Source organism: Acromyrmex echinatior, chromosome 3, assembly GCF_024713525.1.
Source record: "Acromyrmex echinatior isolate Ae372 chromosome 3, ASM2471352v2, whole genome shotgun sequence".
NCBI classification, from domain to species: Eukaryota; Metazoa; Arthropoda; class Insecta; order Hymenoptera; family Formicidae; genus Acromyrmex; species Acromyrmex echinatior.
Window position 1 is genome coordinate 21,518,418 of NC_141854.1, and position 26,255 is coordinate 21,544,672.

At 31.0% G+C, this 26,255-nt stretch overlaps 1 protein-coding gene across 1 annotated transcript in view; it reads right to left on the bottom strand.

The window, feature by feature from the left end:
* The window catches only part of LOC105153748 (uncharacterized), a 292,829-nt gene that overhangs the window by 83,342 nt on the left and 183,232 nt on the right, over window positions 1–26,255 (bottom strand). The window lies entirely within an intron of this gene.

Sequence of the window (26,255 nt, forward strand, 5' to 3'; positions counted from 1 at the left end):
GATGTTATCCTGTTCTCGCCTTCTCGCGAACAGCCCGTGCAATTTAGGTACCATCGCGCAAATATGAAGGGATGCATCGGTTCATCTCTCGGAAAGTCTTATGAATTACAAATTCATTTAACAGTATTACTCTGCCTCTTTCCTCGGTAGGATTGCATTGCCTACCCTCGTAAACAGGGTGACACCGGGTGTTCATATATTATCCGTGTTCCCCCCGTCATCTCTTCGACTAACCTCCGGTCCTCCGACGTATTATTATAGTACATGAAAGCCGCGCCATTTGTTCGTATGTATTTTTCGTTTTGTCGTAGCGTGCTTGGATCGGAACATTAAGCGCGATCGAGAGTCGTAAAAATCTCGACGATATTACGCGAAAAATTTGTAGCTACGTCATCGCGCACCTGAAATGTTACGTGTCGAAAGGTGTTGCACAATACCTATTTTTTTATAAATACTTTGTTCGTTTGTCGAGACAATATAATTTAACATAAGATAATTTTACATAAGATATATTTACATCGGTTTAAGATTACTATAAATCAAACTAAGAAAAAATTTTCATCATTAAAAAATTTCATTTCTTGACTTTTTCAATCCTCTACGCAATCAAATAATATTTTTTTTATTTAATAAATTTTATTTAATACAATTTAAAAATAAATCGTTAAATCGTTTATTCAGTCCACGTTTACCGTTTACCTTCCTCGTATAAAAAGAAAACTCGCAGAAAACCGTACTTCGAACGCGCGGATCAGTTTCATCAGAGAACAAAACAATATTGGAACTTGTCTAATATCTAGAGTTTTCTCTCGGGCACGATAAATCTACCCTCCCCTCGCTTTTCCTATTTCCTTTGCTCTAGCACATAAACAAGTCATTTATTCGTTTCTTCGTTATACTGCACTACTACTCTTGCCTCAAACTAAACGAGGACGTGAAATGATCGCGAGTCGTAAAGCTTTGTTCCTTGTCAGTTGACTCTTTACGCGTTTTATCGCCGCGTTTTTTCGTCGAGGGAATTTCCACATGCAAGCGCACACTGCATGAGAAATTATGCTTATTGCATTAAATTCATGCAGATACTTTCGTTTCGAGCATACTATCTGTGTTGTAATTTTCTTTACGAATAATAGAAAACATGTTTTATTGCGTTGACAGTAGTTCTGATTACTGGAATTATATATCATTCATTTTTAAGATTGAAAAATCTTAAAAATATTTTATAACATTGAGAATATTACGACACATGGAGGTGAAATTAAAGTAAAAATAAATATAACAAAAACACATAATCTTTATAAAATTAGTCAATATTTCTTTTCTACTTCAAATGATATTTTGAATGTCAAAGTTAAATGTAACTCACAATCAGACTTTATATAAACTCAGACAGATCGGAAAGCTCTAAGGAAATACTTATTTAGATTTATCTTCAGGTGAGTCGAATGAAACAGTTAACACGAAGTGACACTAACTTTGAACTCTCATGAATTCAAGAGTAGAGAGCAATTGGCAAATCTACATAAACGGATACTTTTAGTTAATCGGAAGGACATATTCAATGAAATCAAAAAGAGAATAAATGCTGCGAAATGAAATGCAAAATAGCGACAATAAAATGAAAGAAATATCAAAATGTATAAGACATGCGGATTAATTTAAAAAGTAAATTACTCCTTACATGAAACTATCGTGAAAAACCTTTCTCATTTCTTTAGCGGCTGTACGGTTGCTCCCTTCTTTATAAGATATAAAAATCTGCAAGGACATGAAATACACTTTCAAAGCGGAGGTCCTTTACGCAATTTATTTTTCAAGTATAACGTTAATAACATCATTAATAGTAATGAAAGGTAGAGTCAAAGAGGAACATGTAAATTATTTTATGATAAGAGATTAAGTGTTCCTCTTTTCTTTATTAAGTATGAGCCGATTTAATTTTTTATGTCGTGACATTCAATACAATCAACTTAAGCATAATTACTATATGAAAATTAGTATGTTAATCTTTCCCTTTTTTTATTAATAATAAAATTTTAACGATATTTCTCAAAAGATGTTAAATATGTAAAGTACTGTAAGATTCGAAATCATGTATTTTCAAAAGCTTTATAAAACAAATAAAAAAAATTACAAAAAACATAAACTTTCCTACTAGAGAGAAAAGTAATAAAAATTTTAAAATATACAACGTTTTCAAATTAAAATTACTTTTGCATACTTCATACATTAAGGTATACATATATTTAGAATTACAGATATATATATATATATATATATATATATATATATATATAATATGTTTATATTTCTTTCAAAATTTTTATATAACGCGTATATAGGAGGTAGTTAAGTTACTCTAAAAGATTTTAAGAGATAATTCCTCATATTATAGATTAAGACAAAAACTTTATATGTTCAAAACATTTAGTTTCAAAGACATAAAATGTCAACATTTTTATTAAAAAAACAAAAGTTTTTCTTCAACTTTTGACATCCTGTATCTTTGAAACTAAATCATATCGGATATATGAAGTTTTCATCTTGATTTAATGTGAGGAATCATCTTGTAAAATCTTTTAGGTTTATACTTATTCTTAACCAACTCTGTCTACACAAAATGTGGGATCATACAAGTTAATAAGTTAAACAAATTCGTATTAGAAACAATTGTTAACAGGTTAACTTTTATTTTTGGCAATTGGTGCTATTACTAATTAATGAAATATTATACTCATGAATAACTTTTTAAATTACCATATCCGAGCGAACGCTGATAATTAATATATATGTTACTTCATAATCGAATATCGAAGATTTCTTGCAGTTTGTTACATTGATGATGCATGTATCAAAACTCAATCTAAGAAAGAAAAAAAGAAAGTAGTAAAAGAACCGAATGTGCAAAGCAGAAAGAGACGCAACAAATTCTCGGCAGAGTAAAATAATATTTTCTTTGAAATTAACTGTGTCACTAAGGGTCAGTTTTCCTCGAACAATAATTTCTTTCTTTGCGATATCTTCGCGAAACAAGAGAACACGATATTAATCACGGCTCAGTAACTCGAACGTCTGAATTGTCTGAAATGCTCATGTCGAGAAATGCCGAGCCAATCGGATTGAAAGCATCTCCATTGGAAATGATTCCTGCTGGTCCTCGACGATGCGTCATATGTTAAAGTGAGTATTACGCATGGAATATCGCACGTATAAAGATTCGGAGGCAAATACGCATTAGCTGAATATATCAAACTCGCAAATGAGTAATTTCGTGAAACGTAATTCGCGAATGTCATTGTGACTAATAGTCTAACAATAGTTTAAAATTATTTGTATCTGTACACATTCGAGAAATATAATAAATAAATGTGTATATATTGTATAATAATTAATTATCATATTATATACTCTCATATTATATATTTTATCCTGATTTGTTAGATAATAATTGTATAAGTATTCGTTGAAAAAATAATCTAAAATACTAGTGCTCATAATAAGATATAACAAAAGTTTTATCATGTTTGAGATTGTTTTTTTCTACGCGTTTTTTCAAGGGTCGATGAACATTACATGATTATATAGTTGGAAAAGTTTTAAAACAGAATGAAACACAGATACGTTAAATTAAAAACACAATAAAATCAAATATCGCATCTTTGGTCCAAAAGTGACACAATTAAAAAAAAAAATGTAAATTTCGAGTTGTTACCATGATGAGTTAGATAAATATTACCCTATCAATCACCGAAAGAGTAATGTAACTTTGTAGTCTTATAACTTTATGTTTTTAGAATAATTCAGTCCTGTGTATTAGAAGGATATCAAAATCCTCATCCTTAAAAAGATTTTAAAGGCTTGTGAAATGAAAATGATAAAAATGGCATTTGATTAAAAAAGTATGTTCTTTTAATCGATATATTGTTTGATTAGTCACACATTTTCTTTCGAGTTAAAGAATATATTTTCCTCTTTATACTGAGAAATTTAATTGTTTTAATTGTATTATTTTTAAAACAAGGGTGCGACATTTAATAAGGCAAACGTTCCTACATAATGTAATACCAAAAAAGCGTATTTAATTGAAAAATAAAAATGATTAAAAATATTAATGAATTTGATAAGGAAAGTAAAAGCGTTTTTATTGCAAAAGTTTATTTTGCTGCTAAAAAAATATCTGTAACGTTTAAGAAAATTCTGTTTCCATTTAAAATAAAAATGCATTTATATCAACAATTTGTCCCATTAATGTTTTCACCTCTTTTTCCTAAATTTTGAGCAAACGTTATAAAAATAAAATCTATTAATATAATGAAAAATATAAGGGAAACAAGTGTAAAATGATACATATGTTATACACAAAAAAGAATTATGAAAAATAATGGTACAAAAAATTACGTGTACACGCGTGGTGACGACATCAAACGCATGGAAACACAATGAGGAAGTTAATTATCTTCAGAAATAAAAACATCATTTGCGAAATAAAACTTGGAAAAATTTATGATACTGCGTGCATACAAGATAATTTGCTAGCAAACAAATAAAAATTACTTAACAAGATAATAAGAATAATAATCTTTGCTAAGTTCATTGAGTGTAGAAAAAGATGACCCGGGAAGATCCCTGGGAATATACATAGATAATAAATTGGTCTGTTAGAGGTAATTTCCTCGTTTGCAGCGCGGGCGTCGCGTGTATCTGGTAGAAACGTGGACGAGGCGCGACCGACCGCATATTTCAACTTGTTCCCTGGCTGTGTTATGAGTCTGAGTAATAGGCAGAAGAGTACAACGCGGCTACGGCACCTCAAGCTTCTATAGCGATAATAAAGCCTGGCGTTCCTCGGGCAATAAAGATTCGCTATGCAAATTCACTCGCATATTTTTCTATAATGGTATAGGTATCGCGCCTGCCGCCTGTTACATGCCAGGCGCACTCTTGAGAGACTTGATGAATTAATCCCTTAGGAAATGGATGCCTAGGATATGCGATAAGGATGCTACGAATCGAAATTATTTGCATATGTGAAATTTCCTTTGTAAAGAATGCTCGCAAGAACATGTAATAGATTATCACAATGACATATCGATACATACATATATATATATATATAATAATACATATTACGTAGAGCGTTCTTTCATCTCACCACACTGTCATATTTATAATCTTTGAATAATTCAAGAAGACATTAACTAAAAAATTTTTATGGTTAAACAAGACATTTGTAGAAGATACATATTTACAACAAGATTCGCAATTATCTGGCAATTATCTGGCAGTATCAGGCTGCTTCTCGCCTTGATGAAGTAGACTGCAAGGTTCACGAAACGTTGGCATTCCAAGAATGGATCTAGACACGGAGAAAACCCGCGAAACACACAACAGTTATATCTGGCAAAGACACTCTATTATGTAACAGCATATAAATACGTTTGTATAATAATCTGTTTGTATAACAAATTGTAAGCATAGGATTGAATAGTACTCGTTAGCCATTCACAATACAAGTAATGTACAAGTAATGTAAAAGCGAAGAACCAGGAAGGTTATTTTTCTTTTATACAACTTTCTTTTATTTCTTCAAAAAAATAGTTTGTAAACACTTGTTCTTTTATGATAATATTATTCTGCCTTACTTTTTAAAATAATGAAAATTTATATATTTTCTTTATTGAAATATGAAAATTATTTAATATTTCAATGTTACATTTAATAAATATACAAGTATAATATATATGTAGATATCTATAACATTTTTCATATATCTACAATATCATTATTTAAAAATTAATCAAATAACATTCGAGTTTTACAATTCACGATTAATAGATAACAATAATTAAAATTAATTGATACAATTTCATTTTACAGTTAATAGTTAACACAAAATACCAAGAGATGCCACCCGATGAGTGTAATACTCAAACATTATATTGAAGGCTATATTTTTCTGAACTTGTAAACAATCTCATGTGTTTGAAAAATTATAAATGGCTTATAATTTGTAAAATTTGTAAAACTATATACAATATGAAAATACTTGAATGACCTAATAAAACATGTTACAAATAGAATGTGGCTTTCAATGTAACATTTGAGAGTTGAGTTTCACGAAACGTCTTATTAATCGTTAACACGGTGACACGACCAACCACTTCGCATAGAACCACCCAAACACGAGAGCTTTCACGAGCGAGGTTGAATCTCGGAAGTGCTCGATTTTACGCGAAATAGTCATTCGCAGTTCGGATTAGGGAAGTGTAATTTATCATGCAGTGACTAGTCCGTCGTCTGTCTTTCAATCTCGATCACAAAATAATTTCAAAATCGATGAATGATATTGTAATGTAAAAACAAATTTAAGTGGAAGCTAGATAAAGATAGATAATCTAACAATTAATAATTGTTATTTTAATCTAATTTTTCATCATAGAATTAATAATTAAATAATTCACATTGGCATTATTTTGTAAACACAAAATTAAAATAAAATTGTAATAAATGTTACATTTATCAATTGTAATATAATTACAGGTAATTATGACATTTATTGACAAATAGTTTTTGAAGTGGAATATAAAACTGATACAAACAAAAATAAGAAAGGAATCGAGAAATCTGATTATTATTAATAATAATTATAAGTTAAGTATAATATTATTAAGTATAAGTATAAAACTTATAATTATTATTATTATAGGAAAGCAATATCGAATAAAAAAATACATTTGAAAATAATGAAGTTATTATCTATGCAAGTATGTGTAAAGCAATAATATCTGTGTGGCGTTACAAGATGGAATATACGAATACCATAAAGTCCCTTGCTGCTGCAATTTATCAGGCAGTTTGACGTGTCTATTAACCTCTCTCCTCCCTAGCAGACCCTAATTTCCGATAGAAGCACAGCCTTTCTCTGACATCCACCCAATTCTGATAGCCTCTTTTCGCTTTTTTAAACCTTGATAGGTAAGTAATGTCGGCAGCTCTTCCGCTGCTACGAGAAAAAAGTCCTCTGGCCTTCTTAATAGCTACTTTTCTTATCATTCCGTTGCTCAAACAAACGTTACATCGACGATCATAGAAAATTGCCTCTTTTCACTCATCAACTTTGCAGCTTTCTTACTCAATATGGTACAAACTTTATCTTCAGCCATATAGAAACTTCAGCTATATAGATTGTACAAATTCCAGTATTATAAAATAAAAATACAGTTATATAATAATAAAAGATCTGATCAGGCATAAAGATGCTATTTTGCCATAATATTATTTAATTACAAATATATGAGTAAAAATTAATATTGAATTTGCGTAAATATAATAATTAACATGCAATTATTTTTTTGAGATCATGAATTGGTATACATATATACGAGTAATTAGTAACATATTTTGTCGTACTATAAAATAATATTTACAGTAATAGTGCATTAATTTACTAAAAATTCTTGTTTTTAAAAGATTAGTTTTTAAATGTGCATTATTATTATATAAGTTAGCATTATTTTGTCCACATTATATTGATTACCAACTTCTTGTGAATATTATCGTCATTTCATTTGGCAGGATGTCTTCTTCATCATAAATTTTCAACAGAGACGTAAAGCTTAAAAACTACTAAAGAACTTTATGGTAAATTTTATGAATGCAACAGCGTGTTTGAATAATGTTTGAAGCGCAAACGTATTCAAACCATTTGCCACTTCCTTCTTTTTCATGTCGCATTTCCAATCTCGAAATAACATTATAGATCACCTGCTCACGTCATCCGTTTCTTATTCGCGATCGGAATACTACATTGAATCGAGATTCAGGAGTCGGCGCCGCCCTATGCGTAGAAAGCATTCATCTGGCGCGTTTATCGATCGACCTTCTCTCCCCTTAAGAATTCATTGCTATACGTTTGCAGCTAAAATAAACTCGTAGTTAGTCGGACGGATGTTGATAAAAATTAGTGTTTTATTTGCATTAAATCTATTATGCTGTACCAATTCGAATAATAACAAAAAAATTTTTGCTAACTTGGCATCTATCCGCAACTTGCATCGAATAAATTAAATTATCTATCACGCACTTCTTCTTCCGCATACAAATCACAACGTAAAATATATTTATCTCTCATAATATATTATATTATTGTAATTATTTGTGAAGAATAATTTATAGAATTACAATAAGTTGTAAAAAATACACTTTTTATTATCAAAGAAAACCGTTAAGTCATCATCCCTGATCGTCAAGTCAAGAATTAACATTCAAAAAGCTTGATATTTTCTTTGATTTGTGAAAAAAATTAAATAAATTCGACTTAATGGAAATTCGAAACCGCCTATCATACACTGTTTCAAAAATGTCTCTTTCTTTTGAGTCTTTTAAATAATATCCTGTCCAAGAGAAAAGGTTTTCTAAAATATAAAATGTCAAAGATTTAAACATATCATTTTTCCTCTTATCTTATTGAAAAGACATTCATTTGTCATCATGTCTAGTCAGAAGATTGATCGATCGTCGTGACATTAAACTCATGCTAATCTGAAAAAGCTATATCGATATATTTTGACATGGGTATAATGTCAATATTTATTACACGAAAAACTTATATAAAAATATGATTGACAGTTTACATATCTCTTGGGACGACATGATTTCGTATAAATAATTGTAATGTATTGCCATTAACTATATATTAATAAATATTAAATGACTTGTAATATTTAATTAATATAGATAGATATGCATTGTATATTTCTCGACGTGTTGGGAACAATAATAACAATAAGCATCATTATTGTTTGAACGGCAGGTTGTTCTTGTACTACGAAACAAAAGCTCGGCAAGTAATTGCGGCAAATTAATGGGATTGAGTATAAACTTCAGGATGCACGGGACAGTTTTCATTTATGATTCGCATTTCATTATTCCGCTCGGTCTTTCAATGGGCGCCGTTCCCGTCACGAATGAAATAATATTCATCAGATTTGGAAAGCTATATGCAATTCCGCACAACGTCAGAGTTTTTGTCCTAAACAATCGTACACCTACATTTTTATCGTGCAACGATGTTTTCGAGTAACAACAAATATTTACGATCCGATTCATAAAATCGACCGGTAGTCAGTGACAAGATCGATCACCTCCGATTTTAACTGCCGCGCGATTGCTCGTAACAGATTTTTTTGCTATGATATTTGTGTTTGTACCCAATAATAAACCAACTTTTACCTCGTTCCCCCCCCCCCCTCTCTCTCTCTCCGTGTTTCTTCCTCTTCCTCTACTTCCCCCTCTATCGTAAAAAAATACAGGTGGTTAAAATATGAATTGCAAAATTCGGCACTATGCGATGAGAGATCGCACAATCGATCATGCACATTGATTTACAATGTTCACCGGTTCGTATTTCCACAAAACGAGGTAAATCCAATAATTTATATGTCGAAATATCGCCGACAGTTCAGCACAATATAAATTAATGAAACATGAACAGCGTGGTCTTGATTTTACGTAGAGAAAATTGTGCATACGTCCAGTCGTACGGACCAATAGGATGTCATATAATGTTAACATATTGTTTTATCTTTTTATAGAAAATAAGACAATGATAAAAACATATTCTGTCCAACTGAATAGTTTCTAAGCTATAATTTTACAAATTAGTAAGATATAAAATGCTTGAATTTCAAATAAATCGTTATATTAATTGGAAAACGGAATTAAGAATAGTTATTTTGATTAAAGAAGCGCTATTCAGTGAATATTCTAGTTTGAAAAGGTATCAATAGCAAAGTACCAATTGTTTCATCTTCATTTTTACTTAATATGATTAAAATTCGCAGATCGAATTACAAAATAATCTTATAAGATCAAAATGCATCACTTAATAATAACATATTTAATAGTAATATAGTAATATATTTAATAGCAAAAGCAATAATATCAGTAAAAGCGTTCTTTTTTGGTTTGTACCTACGCCATCAATGTTTGAAATTGAACGCTGGCGGTAGATTAAAAATCTTGTTGACGTCGTAGCGTCGTTTTTCACAGTGGTACGTCGTTGATAAAAGGTAGTGGAAAAGAAGTTGGCCTTTGAGCAGGACAGATTTTTCTCCTCAACGAAGGAGACAGGATGAAACAATGATTATAAAAGAATTGGAGCACAAATGGATCAATATTTATTTTGGCATCATGAAAATTGTCATTATTAAAATTAATATATAAAATATTTGAGATTCGCTCGATATATGAAGATATCAATTTTTTTGTAAGAAATAGAAATAAAAAACCCATTAAATGAGTATGAAATACTTTTTATTCGCTTTTTTATTTCTTCATGTATTTATGACAAAAATAATTTTAGAATTGTTTTAATATTTTTCTTTTGTGCAAAATTAATTTAAAAGTATTAAACATTTAAGCATTTTTGTAGATGCGGGTAAAAATGATTCAATATCGATTATATTTCGCATTTTAATATCTCGTTGAGATAGTTAATAAATTTTGCGTCATTATTTTATTATTGAAAATTATTCCCAATTTCAAATTATTCCAAGTTTCATAATTTTCAGAACAATTCATGCGATATGATATTGTCGAGATAATGTTGAATCTTTAATATTAATCTTTAATTGGTACTTACTATTTAATAAAAAAAAGTAAAAGATAGAAAGATGGCAATTGAAGGAAAGATTTATATCTGTCATCCTCATAATTTATTTGATAAAATGTCTAACTTCTATACCAACTATAATTAATAGATATTAATTAACAAAAAATAAGTTCTTTATTCCAATGTACATTACAATATGTACCGTAAATTATCCTGTTAATTTCCGTTGTCGAATTGTCAAGTATCAACTAATATTAGTGAAAATTGTGGCTAATAAAATAAGAAAATCTTATTTTTCTATTATAAATTTTTCTCATTGACAGAGATATACTTTTGATAGAGATATATTTTAAACTCATACATTTCCATCATTTTGTTGTAATGAGTAATATAATAAGAAGCTAAATAAAACTTGTATGAATAAAAGAATTTACAAAAGAATTTATTTTTACTTTTTTATTTAGACTTTAAATTTCGACACGTTTTCACATGATTGCGTATTGCAAAGAGAAATTGTGATGATCACTTAGAATTTGTCCGAATAAGATCCGTTGTCATATATTCGTGGACAAGGCGATCTGATGTTACCGACGTCAAAATTGACATATAACGGGATCGAGCTTTGTGCAGACACTTCGTCAGTAGGATGCTTCAGGATAATGGCGAAACTTTGCACGCGACCGATGCCTCGTTGCCATAAGGCGAAGCTGCTCGCTGCATCGCCCATCGTAACGTACGTCGCGTCGTTGGTTGTCTCGTTCATAGCATTCTCGCGCCAATATATGAGGCGCCATCGAGACTAGGGTTTGATACCGTTAACTAAGTTGCACTCGACTTGATTATAATGACTTGTCTTCAAAGCGGACTACCCGAGGGCCGTCGTATCTGTGAACGAGCTCTCAAAGGAACTCTCCTCTTCTCTCACTTGTACCACAGTCGCTATCAACCTCGTTCATATCCCTATGCAATTATCGCGATCACTTGCAAGTTGCACACATGCGGTCCTATCCATGCATCAAGATAACATGTTCTTTTACAACAGTGTATCAAGAAGAGAAATATCATTTTATTTTATCATAATAATATACAATTACATCTAAGTTTACAATTTGTTAAAAAAAATAGTATTGTAATTACACAGATTATGTTAATCTTCTCGCTTTCATGGCTTTAATTAATACAATATTATAATCTTTTGTGCTTTTATGAATTATAATTGTATTTTTTTTCACTCTTTATGCTTTGAACACGTAGTCTGTATCTTTTGCATTGCACATTACTACAGATGACATCTTATTAAAAAATAAATATCTCTACATTTATCTTTTACTTTATAATTCCTTTATTTTAAAGGTTTTTTCATGACATATTCTGAAAATGGAATATGCACATTCTCATCTAGAAACCACGTGTTTAATTTAGTCATACATTCTGATGTAAAAATACGTAACGAACGAAAGTATGCGTGTCAGCCGCTTGTAACATTTCGTCTTTTTTTTTATATTTATTCGCGACAGGAATAGAAATTTCCATTTTCACTTGGAGCTTAAAGAACAACGTATTGCTGAAGTGGAAAAGTGCAAATCATGTAAGAGCTGCATTTATATATCCAACAATCAACAAGAGATAAAAAATAATTTTAACACAAAATTTAAAAATAAATAATGAAGTAAACTCGTCAAAAAGATCTGTAAGAAAGTTATACAATTGCAGCTTTCTCAAACATATGTAATATGTATTATCAAAAACAATAATAAACATGTTAACGTATATAAATAAAAATGATAACTTTTTTAGAGATAATTTAATGAATAGGTAGTTTAATCAAACAAACATTTTATTTTATTTTGACAAAAGTTTAGCTTTAAATATAAGCAGATATCAAAATTTTCTTCTTTTATTCAATAGATTTTTTTCTTAATATAATAAATCTATAATTTCAATATATAAATTGATGTAATATTTTACACATATCAACCATATACACATATATAATTGAATATAATACAAAATAATAAATTTTACTAAAATTTTCATTAAGAAAAAAATCGATATTAAAATTTCTACAAAGCTATTAAGTTGCTATAATTTCGAGGCCATTTTTATATACCTTAGCATACTCACAATTAAAATACATGTCTGTCTAACAGACAGACCGTAATTATTACATTACTTTTTGCATTATAAGCGAAATTGTTTAGGATCCGCTTTACATTTGTTTTTACTTTGTTTCGGGCAACAAAACTTCTTAGAAACACGAACCAATTATGATTCGTCGACACTTTTTCTCATTTAAAGTTTTCAACCATACCATTTTGTGTTGCCCAAACATTATTCAATAAACTTTCGCATGATTATATATTCAACAAACTTTTGTCGGACATGAGTCGTTTGTACAGGTACCAAGAGGAATTGCCAATACTTTTTGGTTCATGAATTGGATCGACATGTAACTTCCAGTACTACGTTGAAGGAAAATTTCGCCGACGATATCGTCGTCGACCTGAAACTTTTTCCAGCGGCCGACGACGGTAAGAAACGTCGGAACGATTTATCGGTGGGCTTTAGAACTCGTTATTATCCTCTTACTACTTCGATTCCACTCTGCTATCGGCGTAATAACGATAACGAGGAAGAAGAACGCGTACCGTTTCTGATACCTTATTAGTCGTCGTTTTTCCTTTTCTTCTTAACAATTACTCGACTTATTTTTCGTGAACAGTCATCGAATGATGAATCGTTAAGTCGCTGTTGATCAATGCAATACAGTAGTCGTAATTCCGAAAACATTTTATTCATCATTACGTCAATTCATCAGTCTATTAATAAAATTTTTTTTCTCAACATAAAGTAACGTTATGTTATATAAACTTTAAGCTACATATAAATCTCTATTTTGTGTAATAAGGATACTAAATTATTTGCATATGTCTAATCAAAATGATAAAATATTATAACAAATGAAGCATTTTTATCCTTACGTCACAATTTGATTTCGATATTATTATAATTTGTGAGATAATACTTATCTCTAGTCCATAATAACACCATCTAACTTCGATTGTACATTTATATATCCAATTTAAAATCGATATAAACATTACAACAATAATAATAATGAATGTTTTGTTCGTTGATATAACGCAATGTGTACAAATCTTATTTAAGTACCATTAATTAAACATTTACGTTACATCCTACGCTTTTGGCTTGCATATATATAAAGACCTTAATATCCATATAAACAATAGAATCGGTGATTAGTGCCTAAATGTGCTACGTCGACCATGATGCGTTAATTACCTCTTACGTAATTTCGCCGGAATAACCGTTTATTCTCGCCGTTTTTAATCGAGCTTAATGAATTTAGATCTTCCGACGCAGAATTGATGCACCCTGCTATATCCACCGTCATACTTCCTGGCTAAATCCAGACGAGTAATTAACGAGCCAGCAATTAATTCAGTCGATGTTTCGATCGACCCGGTACCGCTGATACATACCGTTCGTACACATATGTGCTTACGCAAGCGTATACGCGCCTATGAACGCAGACTGTAATAAAGTGCAACAACTTTCGCAAGGGTAATAAGATATATCTCTTTGAATAACTTTGGACTTTATATGAATAATTAGAGTAATGTTCACATTTAAGCAAGTTTTTCTTATATCTATTATGAAACTTTCTCTTAGAAATTACTAAGAGATTACTATTACTATGAGATCTATTATTTAAAGTTTTATTATTAGGTGTTGGAATTAATTCGTAGCGTTTTTTAATGAAAGAATGTTATTTATTTCACATGAGCATTAAAAAATACATTAATGAAAGTACTTCCCATCACTTGTAAAACGCTACGAATTAATTCCAACACCTAATAGATTTATAAGATTTGTAAGAAACTCAATCAATATGAAAATTATTTTACGTAAAAATATACTTTTTAAAGTACGTTTGAATTTCTAGAGTGTAGATAGATTACTTCAGATAGTTTCAATTAAATATTACAAAAAAAAATTTTGTAGTCAAGTTTAATCGTTATTTAATTTATATTTAGTGAAATTAGAGAAAAATGAAAATGGATAAACATCTTTCAACAAAGCTTCTCTAAAGAGAAGTTACAGAGTGAAGTTGCGTGGTAGACGCTCCGTACATATCCGCTGAAACTCGCCGAAGGAACCGGCACGGCGCGGCGCGGCAACGAGAAAACATGATTTCTCGCGATCTGTGTCCATTGTGCCCGGGATGCCATTGTGAGAGCTTCCAGTTCGTATGAGTCTATCTTCCCAGTGCTTTTTCCGCATAGTACACGCGCCGGTACGCGCACCACATGCGGGATGTTTTTGATTCGACGCTACCCGGCGAGGAAACTGGTTCCGAAGAAAATACGACAAAAATGTAGCATAGAATTTCACCGTGTGATTCGCGAATTTCTATTTTTATATAAATAAATAATTCTTAAACTGTAAATTATATAAAAAAGTCTACAATCAATTCGTGTATTGCCAATCATTTTCAAAATTAATTTTACGCGATGATAAATCCGCAGGAGAGAAAATTATTCATCAATATAAACATTATAAACACTATTAGACTATTTTTGTTCACTCTTCTCATATTAAATTCCGAGACACTCTGTAGATCGTATATGCAGCGATGCAGTCGTACGTATATATGGAACACACATATGTAGAAAAATACATATATGTATAGAAAAAAATTTTGTTCTTTTGCGAGAAAACGGAGAGAGATAAAAGAGTGAAAGAAACGGAAACAAGGATACAGCAGCAGCCGCTAGAGACCGGATATTCCGTCGACCGACCTGTCTGTCTCGGCTTAAAACTTTTATACACTCAGTGTGCACACTTGTGTAGTTTCTGACGTACTTGAGCAGCTTCGGTGAGTACTTGGGCGTGAGCGTAACGTTTCAGTAACGAAACGATCCATGACATTGATATTTCACAATGTGTCAACAGAATATGTCTCATATTTGAAATGCCGAGCTATTATGTATAAAAAATAATAATTCTCAAATATGATATCCGAATTAATGTAAAATTAACAATAATAACATGTGTGTATATGTATATTAATATTTGTGTAATTTCAAGAATTTATTATATTCGACAAAATAACATACGAAAGCTAACAAAATAATTCATACATTGTCAAAAAGTTCTTTATCACTTACATAATCACTATAGTCCCATATTTTTAAATAGCTGAGAAATTTTTATTAATTTTGTGCGTGATTTCTTAATATAAAGAGAGTTAATAATAATAACATAATACATTAAAATTATCTAAATGAGAAAAAGTTTTTCATTTACTTCATGCGCACATATATACGTATTTATATGCATATCATATTGTTATATCGTATTGTTTATATTTTTACTATTGTATCTGAATATGACGTATTTTTATCTGACTGAGTCGATATTCATTAGACGTGTTGTTTTAACGACGTATTTTCAACGTCGCAGCTACGCATTCCACGTACCACGAGTATGACTTTTCAATATGACGAGCCGTGGAAAACGCGGTTGCATTGAATTTTATTCTACGCTTCACGTTTCCAGTTCGCGCTTCTCTGAATCAATAGTGAAGCTCGTACGCAAAGTTTAGAGACACAAAAGATTTGCCAGCGCATGATAGTAATCTACAAATTAATCATATTGCGATGTAACATCGCTTCGATCCTATTCAAAATATTTTTGTAAAGCGTTTTTAATTTGTCACCGCGTACCCTGAACATCTACATCAATCTCGGTAGGTATTGCAAACTGTGAAAAATTAACTTCATAGTGTTCGTCATAAAAATTATGTACAGCAGTTTATTTATCCCTGTTGTAAGTATCTCCAAGACACATTGATTTTTTAATTATTATATCTTTATATTAGCAAAATAATTAAAAACAGATGCTTTAATTTAATTTATTTTGTTTTCATTTAAAATTAATCCATACATTTAATTGTATATAGAAAGTATATTTTTTACTATAAGTGGAACAGTTCCATACATATATATTTTCGTAGGAGATACACAAGAAAAACTGTTGATCGTATCACAAATCTGAAATACGTACTATATTAGAATTTTGACCGAATTGCGTTTTCGAATCGCACAAAGTAGAAGATGTTTAGTAAGAAGGGTTAAATAAAAAAAATAAAGAAATAAATAAGATCCCCAGTATCGTGAAATTTGTTCGTTCATGAGATAAAGATCACGACTTTTGATCTACATTTGAAGCACAATAAAATCCAGCTCTCTCACAAAAGCCTAACTACACAATCCTGCATTTGCAGAAATTTCTTCTTCAGACCGTCTATAAACTTTGGTTGCTCAAATGGATTGTCTTTCGACATTCATAACTTGCGACAATGATTTAGATAAATAAATGTTAAAGAAATTGGATTTATAATGAAATAATAATAATAATGAAAACAAAAAATCATTGTAACGTATAAAATTCATTTTGCTGCTTTATTTTCAGCTCAATAATTTTTTATTATCTTTCCAGTCATTTGCACATAATCCAACCCCAGGACGAAAGAAGGAGCACCAAGGGCTGTGAAAATTAAAATTAACGGAGGCCGTCGTGGAAGGTGCGATTCAAATTAATTGCCTTGAAGCCGCGCTAATCGCATTCTTTCAAAAAAAGCATCTTCCGACCACGAAAGGCATAAAACTTTTCCGTTGATCTTGCGACCATCGCAAAAAAAATGTCTTGTCAGTACTTCATTAAAAACTTGCGATAAAATAATGAAGATAATAAGGGAAAGTGACAGCATGAGAAAATGTATGATACATTTCGTGTAATTTTGCGTTACAATGATTACATTATGATATAAGTGAAGATGGCAACATGTGTAGCGACAATAATAGCAAACGTAATGACATGCAATATGTCAAATGGCGTTTAATTAAAAATTTCATCGCGACATCAAGCGGATAGTATTCTGAATATCGCGTGGACATAGATTCGGTCTACTTTGATGTATAACAATGTAGGAAAATGTGGAGTGATATGCCTGGCGGATGTTATTACGCACGTCAGATTAAAGGATCGATATCGTTTTTCCTAATTACAAATGTTTGATGCTGTCATTTAATGTTTAACGTCTGTATTATTCCATGAGACATAATTTTTTTTTGTGCGACATAAACTTGTCTCTCGATTAGATGCTTAATCAAATGTCTCCTAACGTTAAACAATATCTGTATAAATCTATTGATAAATATAGTATGATTAATTAATATAGTATATGTGTGTGTGTGTGTGTGTGTGTGTGTGTGTGTATAATATTTATTAGGCAAGGTACAACAGAAGATGTGAAATACACATATTAAATTAATCATTGGAAACTGTTGAAGGAATATACATATTAAATTAATCATTGAAAATCTCTAAAACGACAATTATTTGTCCACCAAATCCAGAAAAAATTATGCAAAACATTTTTTTAAAGTTGTATTAAGACTATTTTTTAAAATAGAATTATATTATTTTTTAACATAATATGATTCCTCTAATTATTCTACATGTAAAAGTATTAAAATAAATTGATCAAAAAATCAATTACAAGATATTTTATACCGTATTCTAGCATATTTTTCGAAATATTTGCTTGGAATACTTAAAATGGAATAACTCGTACATTATAATGTGAACCAAACAATTACATTTTCTATATTATTTACTATTCATCTTGTAACACATAAATGTGCAATTGATTTTATTTCAAAAGGCCCAAAATTTAAAAGACACTCACATGACTATGTCAGTAATCAATAATAAATCCGATTTCCATGACTTTCCCCGAACCTGATGGAAAAATAAATGTTGGTCTTTATTTTTAGAGAATCCTACGAACAGTTTCTAGTGATTTAAGTTTCACATAAGTACAAAAAAAGTGGCCTTTTTCATATTCTCATTTATAGCAGTTAATGAATGAAAAATTTATTCTCCAATTTTATATGTAAATTTATATTATTTATTTGGCGCTTCAACATACGGTATATATTCCTTATTAAAAATTATAAAATCTGTGATCATAATTATATAAGAGATACAAAACATTTTTGTTAACAGAATTCATGGAAAGTGTCACGTGTCGTAATTTTAAAACAATAATTGTTATAAGAAAAATAAGATTCTTATTATTTATAAAAAAATATTTACTACAAAGAGACAATATTACACTGAAAGAAAAGATTGGTTGCTGCAACAATTTTTATATGACTGCAGCAATCAGTTTTTGATTGTAACAGCAAATTTTTAGTTGCGCTAGCCTATCGAAATCATATACTGACATTGTGGATAGGCTAACACAACTAAAAATTTGCTGCTACAACCAAAAATTGGTTGCTGTAGCCATATAAAAAAAATGCTATGCCATATTTTATTATCTAAATTGTTGCAACCAATCTTTTTTTTCAACGATATTGTATCATTTTCGTACAAACTTCATATCAAGAGATATCGATATTTTAGCTCTTCTCATAAGTTTGAATAAACTCGAAATTTGATAGAATTCCTATTTCGGCCTTGCAAGGCATCCTATCGGCTTTCAGGCTTGCGATCGCTTGACCTCGCCTGAGAGATTAATTTCCACCGAGCATCTGTGTTATTTCCATCGAGGATTCCAAACCAAGTTTATCAGAGTCCGCGACGCGGTGTAGATTAACTCTAGATAGTGATGAGCAATCTCCAGTTTTGATCTAGTGGTCTCTCTAACTACGTTAGCGCGTCCAAATGCAATGCGTCTCTCCTCTTACCTACATTTTAATAAGTGTATTTCGACTATTTCGAGCATGCGATCGCCGTTTCATACAAAGTAGAGTATTCAAGAATCATGCATTCTACATTCGCCGTTAATCGAATTCGAAGACACAAGCATAAAGCGCAATTACGTGGAAACTTTTCGACGGGCATATACGCAAATTCGATCAAGCCAGACAATCGAACCATTCGAATTTCGCAAAGTGCTCTGATCGACGTAAGCGGCGAAAGTTTGCCGATTAGAAACGCGTTTTGGAGTTAGGAAATCGATGGCGTAATATCGAGATGGAGCGTTGATAATAAATAGCTGAAGCTTGATACTCTTATAGTTATACAAGATGTTCAAAGAATTCCATAGCATTTTATGGATTAGAGTCAATATGCAGTTGACGTTCTTCATTATTCAAACTCACTGATAATTATTCGAATCATGTGCGTAGATTGAAAGTTTTACTATAAAGAGTGATTAGATCGCTTTTCATTTAATTCTCGCACAAGCTTGTAAAAATTATGCTTTTATGAATTGATTGCAAATAAAGAACGAGCAGACATAAATATTCGTATCTCATTGAAAAGACAACAGTTAACATGAGTTGACTAGATGATGTTGCTGAATAAATGGTCGATTTATAGTATCTTACATCAGCTAATACATCAGCTTTAAACTTCGTATTTAAAAGTTTCAGCAGCATTAAAATTCCAATATACAAACTCTTCCTAAACTTTATTTATAAACTTCTGAAACTTCTTTGAAACAATAAACTAAATGCTTTTCCAATAGATATTTTCATAGATGCTGATATAGCATTAATGTGATTGAGACATTGATACAAAAAATACCTTTCTCTAAAAGAAAATATCAACATAATGTGTATGTTTATATATATTTTATATATTTCATTAAGATTGTATTGGCTATAAAAATGATGTAAGTAACGACAAATTCATGAAATTAACTTAAAAGATTTAAGAATAAGTTTGATCGTGTAAATGATAAACATAAATATGGTAGAAAACACCAATAATCGGTCAAAGTTAGGTGTTATAATACAAGATATTCTTAATTTAAATTTAATTATCTCAAATGTGCGCTGAAATATTAAAAGATTTACTTACATTAGAAGATTAGATTTTAGCTCGGATTATAAATAGATATGAATATACATATATAGTTTTAAAACGGTTTACAAGCTTTTTCAAAAGTTATTTTAATGATAGTTACTAAGGCTTGTTCTTTGTCGCTACACTGGACTGCATTACAATTTATTTGACACAAGAAACGTATAACAGCCAATTTCCGTTCACAAAAAATTTAAATATCACGATTCCCTAACCTTAGTTTAATTTTATATCAATAATGATTGTATGAAATCCAAATGTATGTATTAAAAGGTTAAAAAGGTGAAAATTGTTATTTAAGAATTTTAAGCACCGTATGTGTGAATACATCTTTCTTTCTTTCTTTCTATAATCTAATTGAGGGGGGGGGGGGAGAGGGATTATTAGCGTTTCAAAATGATTGTGTTGAAACCGAAAATTATCGGCTCGCAATCATATCTGGAATAAATTGATTTAATAAAAGAATATATAATGTATTATTTAAAACATCCAACTTTGATCGACTTTGAACTTGTCTTTCTTTATCGTATTAAAAATTATTACGTTCTCAATACACGTCACTTTTTATTAAGATTGTATAGCTAATATATCCTTAAACTCTTAAATTTTTGTATTAAATCCGTTTTTGTGCACGCACATTAATTTTTTATCTCTATTTTTAGATTATGCAGCTAAACTTACAAAGAACATTCGCAATTATTCGTTTACATACCTTGTGCTTGGTCCTATGTCGATGATAATGATTAGGTCGAGGATGCTCAATGACGACATGTTCGGTGGTGGTGGGACTGAGAGTAGGAGTATAGACACGCGATGGGCGCGACGGATGATGATGCCGCGTCGGCTGAGTCGATTGGGGGGTCGTTGTTCTCCTCGGCGAGGAGCGTTCTTTTTGGGCCTCGTGGCATCGACAGACCCCGCTGCCATCTCCATTATTGCTGCCATTCTCGCCTCCACCACCACCCCCGATAAGGCCACCGCCGCTTAAAGCCGCCGCAGTCAGCTTGCTGGCGTAGTAGTACATTGCGCACATTTATCCGGCGAGAGCTTAACACCACGGCCTGATCGCCACCTCACTGCTGTCATCACTGACGTTAGCGATGACGATCGGTAGTTCGTTTAACGCGATAGCTGCTCGAAAGATCCGAACTCCGAATGCAAATTACAAAAATGCAAGATCTACGTCGATCAGTGAGTTCATCGGAGCTTCTCCGTCAGCAGCACCGACGTTTCTTCCAACGTAAACTTTAAGAAGTTAAATTATCGTTCATTCACACTGAAATTTCACGCACTGAAATTCGCGATTACAAATGTGGACGGTATTGGCAATCGTAGACGGCGAAATGCTTGGAAACTTGTGTGTTCGAAGTATCTTCTTAATGATACAATTGGTGGTACTTTTCTAATAGTTCAATACTTCATTCAAATAGTCTGCAATGTATTTCTTTTAAAAATTGACGATTGTGGATGGATATTAATAAAAAGATTTTATATCAATAATTATAGTATTCCATAGTTATTGTATTTTAATAATAGAGTAGTCTGAACACACACGTACATATAAAATTCATCAATAATTTTCACTTAAATATTTAAGTCACATTTGAGATTTCGAAAGGCACAACTGGTTTAATATAGTTTAATATATAATATATATTTTAATATATAAATTATAGAAACCATTCATTGATAATAAAAATGCGGACATAGAGATATTTAATATTTTCAATAATCTCCAGAATTCAAATTGATTGTAAAGATTGTGTTCCAGATAAAAATTAGCATAGTTTATAAAAATATTTAAAACATATATATAATATATATATATATATATATATATATATTATATATATGTTTTAAATATTATATATATTAGGTGTTGGAATTAATTCGTAGCGTTTTTTAATGAAAGAATGTTATTTATTTCACATGAGCATTAAAAAATACATTAATGAAAGTACTTCCCATCACTTGTAAAACGCTACGAATTAATTCCAACACCTAATATATATATATATATATATATATATATATATAATAAAGCATTCAAGAGAGAATGAACGCATAATATATGTACAATTTTTCTGATAAAATATATAACTGCGCGATTGCAGAACAACTATAAAATTTAATAAAAGGTGTTACTAAATAAGTTAAAATTTATCAACTGCTTAAAATTAATTATCTTTTCAAAATTATAATATTTTAAATTTTTTAATAAACGAATTGTCTATTTGTCTCTAAAACAATTCTTCATTCTAATCGTTTTATTGCATACATTTTATTGCAAACGTCATCAAATCTTATTTAAGATTAATAGAAAAGTATATAATTGACATAACAACTATATAATTTAATAAATATATATAACACAATAATCACCTAATATGATTTTTTCGTTTATTTTAAATAAATTCAAAATTAATGCCGGTAATTGTATAAGCTATAAATTTATGAAAACTATTATAATTTTGATCTCATACATAGTATCCAAAGTTTGGAAAAAAAACTTTAGTAAGAAAGTGTCAGTTAATATATGAAAAATTCGATAGCCTGAGGAAGTGCAACATGATCTTAGAGATAAGAAAAGATGCTTCTCTTTTTTATTTTTCATTTTCCACGCGGATAAAATCCCATTGGTGGCAGTGTTTTCCGTTTAAATCCTTCGTTCGCATCCAGTGATATGACCGTGCAAAGATGCTAGGATTCGTTTCTCGTTCAGAAAATTCGCGTTGAACAACTACCGGAGTGAAAATAAGAGAGTAACGAAATAGAGTGTCAAAGCAGAGGCTTTTGGCCAATATCAGGGTAGAAGAAAAAGGATTGTTTATGACGCGTATCGCGCATGTTCAGACGTGTCACCTGTGTGACTACGTGTGCAAGAATTTCACGTATGTATAGGAGCGCGGCTTCGTCCACTGTGCTAAAATCCTCGTAAATCTTTCCTTCTATAAAAGTTGAACGAATTGCAGGCACACGAAGCGACGAGCATTAAAACGTCGCTGGAAATTCAACCGTCCTTGTTCGCTTGGCGTCGCGTGCTTTCTCATGCGTGGGCTCGTGTGTATACCAATGTGTTGTGTGCGTGTTTGTGTTTGTGTGTGTGTGTGTGTGCGCAGAAACTCGGCAAAAACTGTAGCTTGCTAGACACGTTATTGAAAATCGCACGGCAAGAACCCGCCACGACAATGAGCGTCGAAATCACCCAAGCGCTTCACGGACATTGTTTGGTATTATGAAAAAAGAAAATAAAAGAAGTATAAAAGAAGAGATTCATTAACGAAAGATTATCCTCGGAAAATTTTGGTAGAGATACATAATTTTTATGCAAAAACTTATTGCTAAAGACTTTTTGAAATAATTTACACACATACACACACACACACACACACACATATAAAAGTCTGTATACACAAATATATTGTATATACAGATAAAAATATTTTAACAATATTATATAATAACATGTATATAAATATGAAAAATGATTGCAATTTTATGGTAAATTATTTGATGTCAAATAGAATGATGTCTGCATAATTATTAGGTGTTGGAATTAATTCGTAGCGTTTTTTAATGAAAGAATGTTATTTATTTCACATGAGCATTAAAAAATACATTAATGAAAGTACTTCCCATCACTTGTAAAACGCTACGAATTAATTCCAACACCTAATATGTTGATGGCTCAATTTTTTCATTAGTTACACGATGTCTATCATTGATGTTCGTATCAGCACAGACTTTAGTAACGCAACTTCAGGACAAAGAGAGAGGAGAGTGGTAGTTGAGAGGAATCGAGGGTTAGTCAGCCCTCTCAAAGGAGATTCGAGGGTTCATCGAGTTATCGAGAGGGTTACTATTAATTAACGTTGAATTAGCATGCCTGCGGGCGTCGAGCCTATAGCTCACATGAGCAACTCAGTTCTGTAATTCTATGCTGCACATTGAAAAAACCACGTAAAACGTTAAATCTCGATTAAAGTCGGTCAATTAAGCGCAAAAATAACTCATGTAGAAGGTTACCGGCGAAGGCTCATTATCGCGCGTTATTTTTCCTTGCTAACTAAAGCACCATATTCTTAATTACATTATAACTACCGGCATATGAAGAAATAAATTATCGCGATATAGACGCGATTACAGTTCTGTAGTTGTACACCGCATATACATATATCTCCCTCGGTATCAAGTAATTGTGCGATCGATATCAGTAACAATAACCGCATTAACTATGTTACAAATTCACGCAACGCGCCAGTGCACGAATTATGTCGACATGCAAGCGGATAAATGTCAAAACAATCTGAAATGACGCACCATCCCAGAGGACTTCCGATAGCGATTCGTATTCGCACCATGATATGTTAATCTTACGGGGGAGGATAGATGCGAATGCGAGTACGTGCCATGCGCGAATACGCATGCGAATGTTTTGTCGCCGCTTGTCTCATGGCCGATTAATGGCGTTGATTAATTAATCGAAGTGGTTCTCCGTGTGGTAATGATTATCCATTCAGTAATGATACATATTCGCATTTATTAGCCACGTTTCGACTGTTTACGAAACGCCTCATCGGCGGCGCTACGAACGCTCGTCAATGCGTGCGCGCGCTCAATTTTACTAATTAGCGCAACATGTTAAAATCCCTCCCTTTCGGTAACGAATTAGTCGTTACTCACGTATTTGGAGGGGGGAGGGGGATGAGAAAGGTAACAAAGTCCCAAGCACGCGGATTGAGAGCGTACATTCAGAAATTCGAGTACGAATCCGCCGAAAGCGCAAATAGCGGTGTGGCTGCCATCTTGAATTCCATACACGTATGATATTTGTGATCGCTCTTATAATTAATTTTAACACGATACTACTCGCAATGAAAAATTTGTATTTGTCATTTCGTGACTGAATGTTATTCGATAAAAGCAACTAAATGACGCTCGAGTTGAGAGTTATAATGATGCTACAGAATAATACACTCGTTACTTCTTGATAGTCCTTCATGATAATAACATGTGCGCTGTACAACCGCTGTACTTTAACAAGTGTAGATTTTACACACGAAAAAGCTCAAATTAAATTCTATTTTTATTATGGTGTTATGAGAATGCAATTGATAGACTAGAATCAAATGATTATTCAAATTAATTAATAATATTGTTTCAGATATTATGATAGAAATTGAGATATTAAGATAGAAAAGAGAATTGTATGTTATAACTGAAAAGTATCAGGCATTAAAAATATCATTTTATATAACGTTTTTTAATAATATAAGATTCTTTTTTAAATATTGATGCAGAAATTCGAATAACATAAATATTTGAACAAAATAAAAATACATAAATTCTTCTATACAATGTTCTATACAATTTCAAACACAACTCTGTTAAATATTTAAAATACTTTTGAAATGATTTTTAGTTTTTATATATACAGTCTAAAAATGTTCATACATATAAATATGAAATATGAAATGAAAGTTAAAAAAATTTGATTGAATATTCCTAAATCATCCGACAAATTACGATTAAAACCAGAATTATAGAAAAAATTATTTTGATAAAAATACAAAAATAATTTACTACTATGTTTATTTCATTTAATTGACACAAAGAATTGATATGATATTATTGTACAATACAAGCGCGCAAGTATATACATTGTGCGCATTTATGAAATTATTACATGATAAACTTGCTCTGATTGCAAAGTAAATTACTTTTTGATTGACTTGTT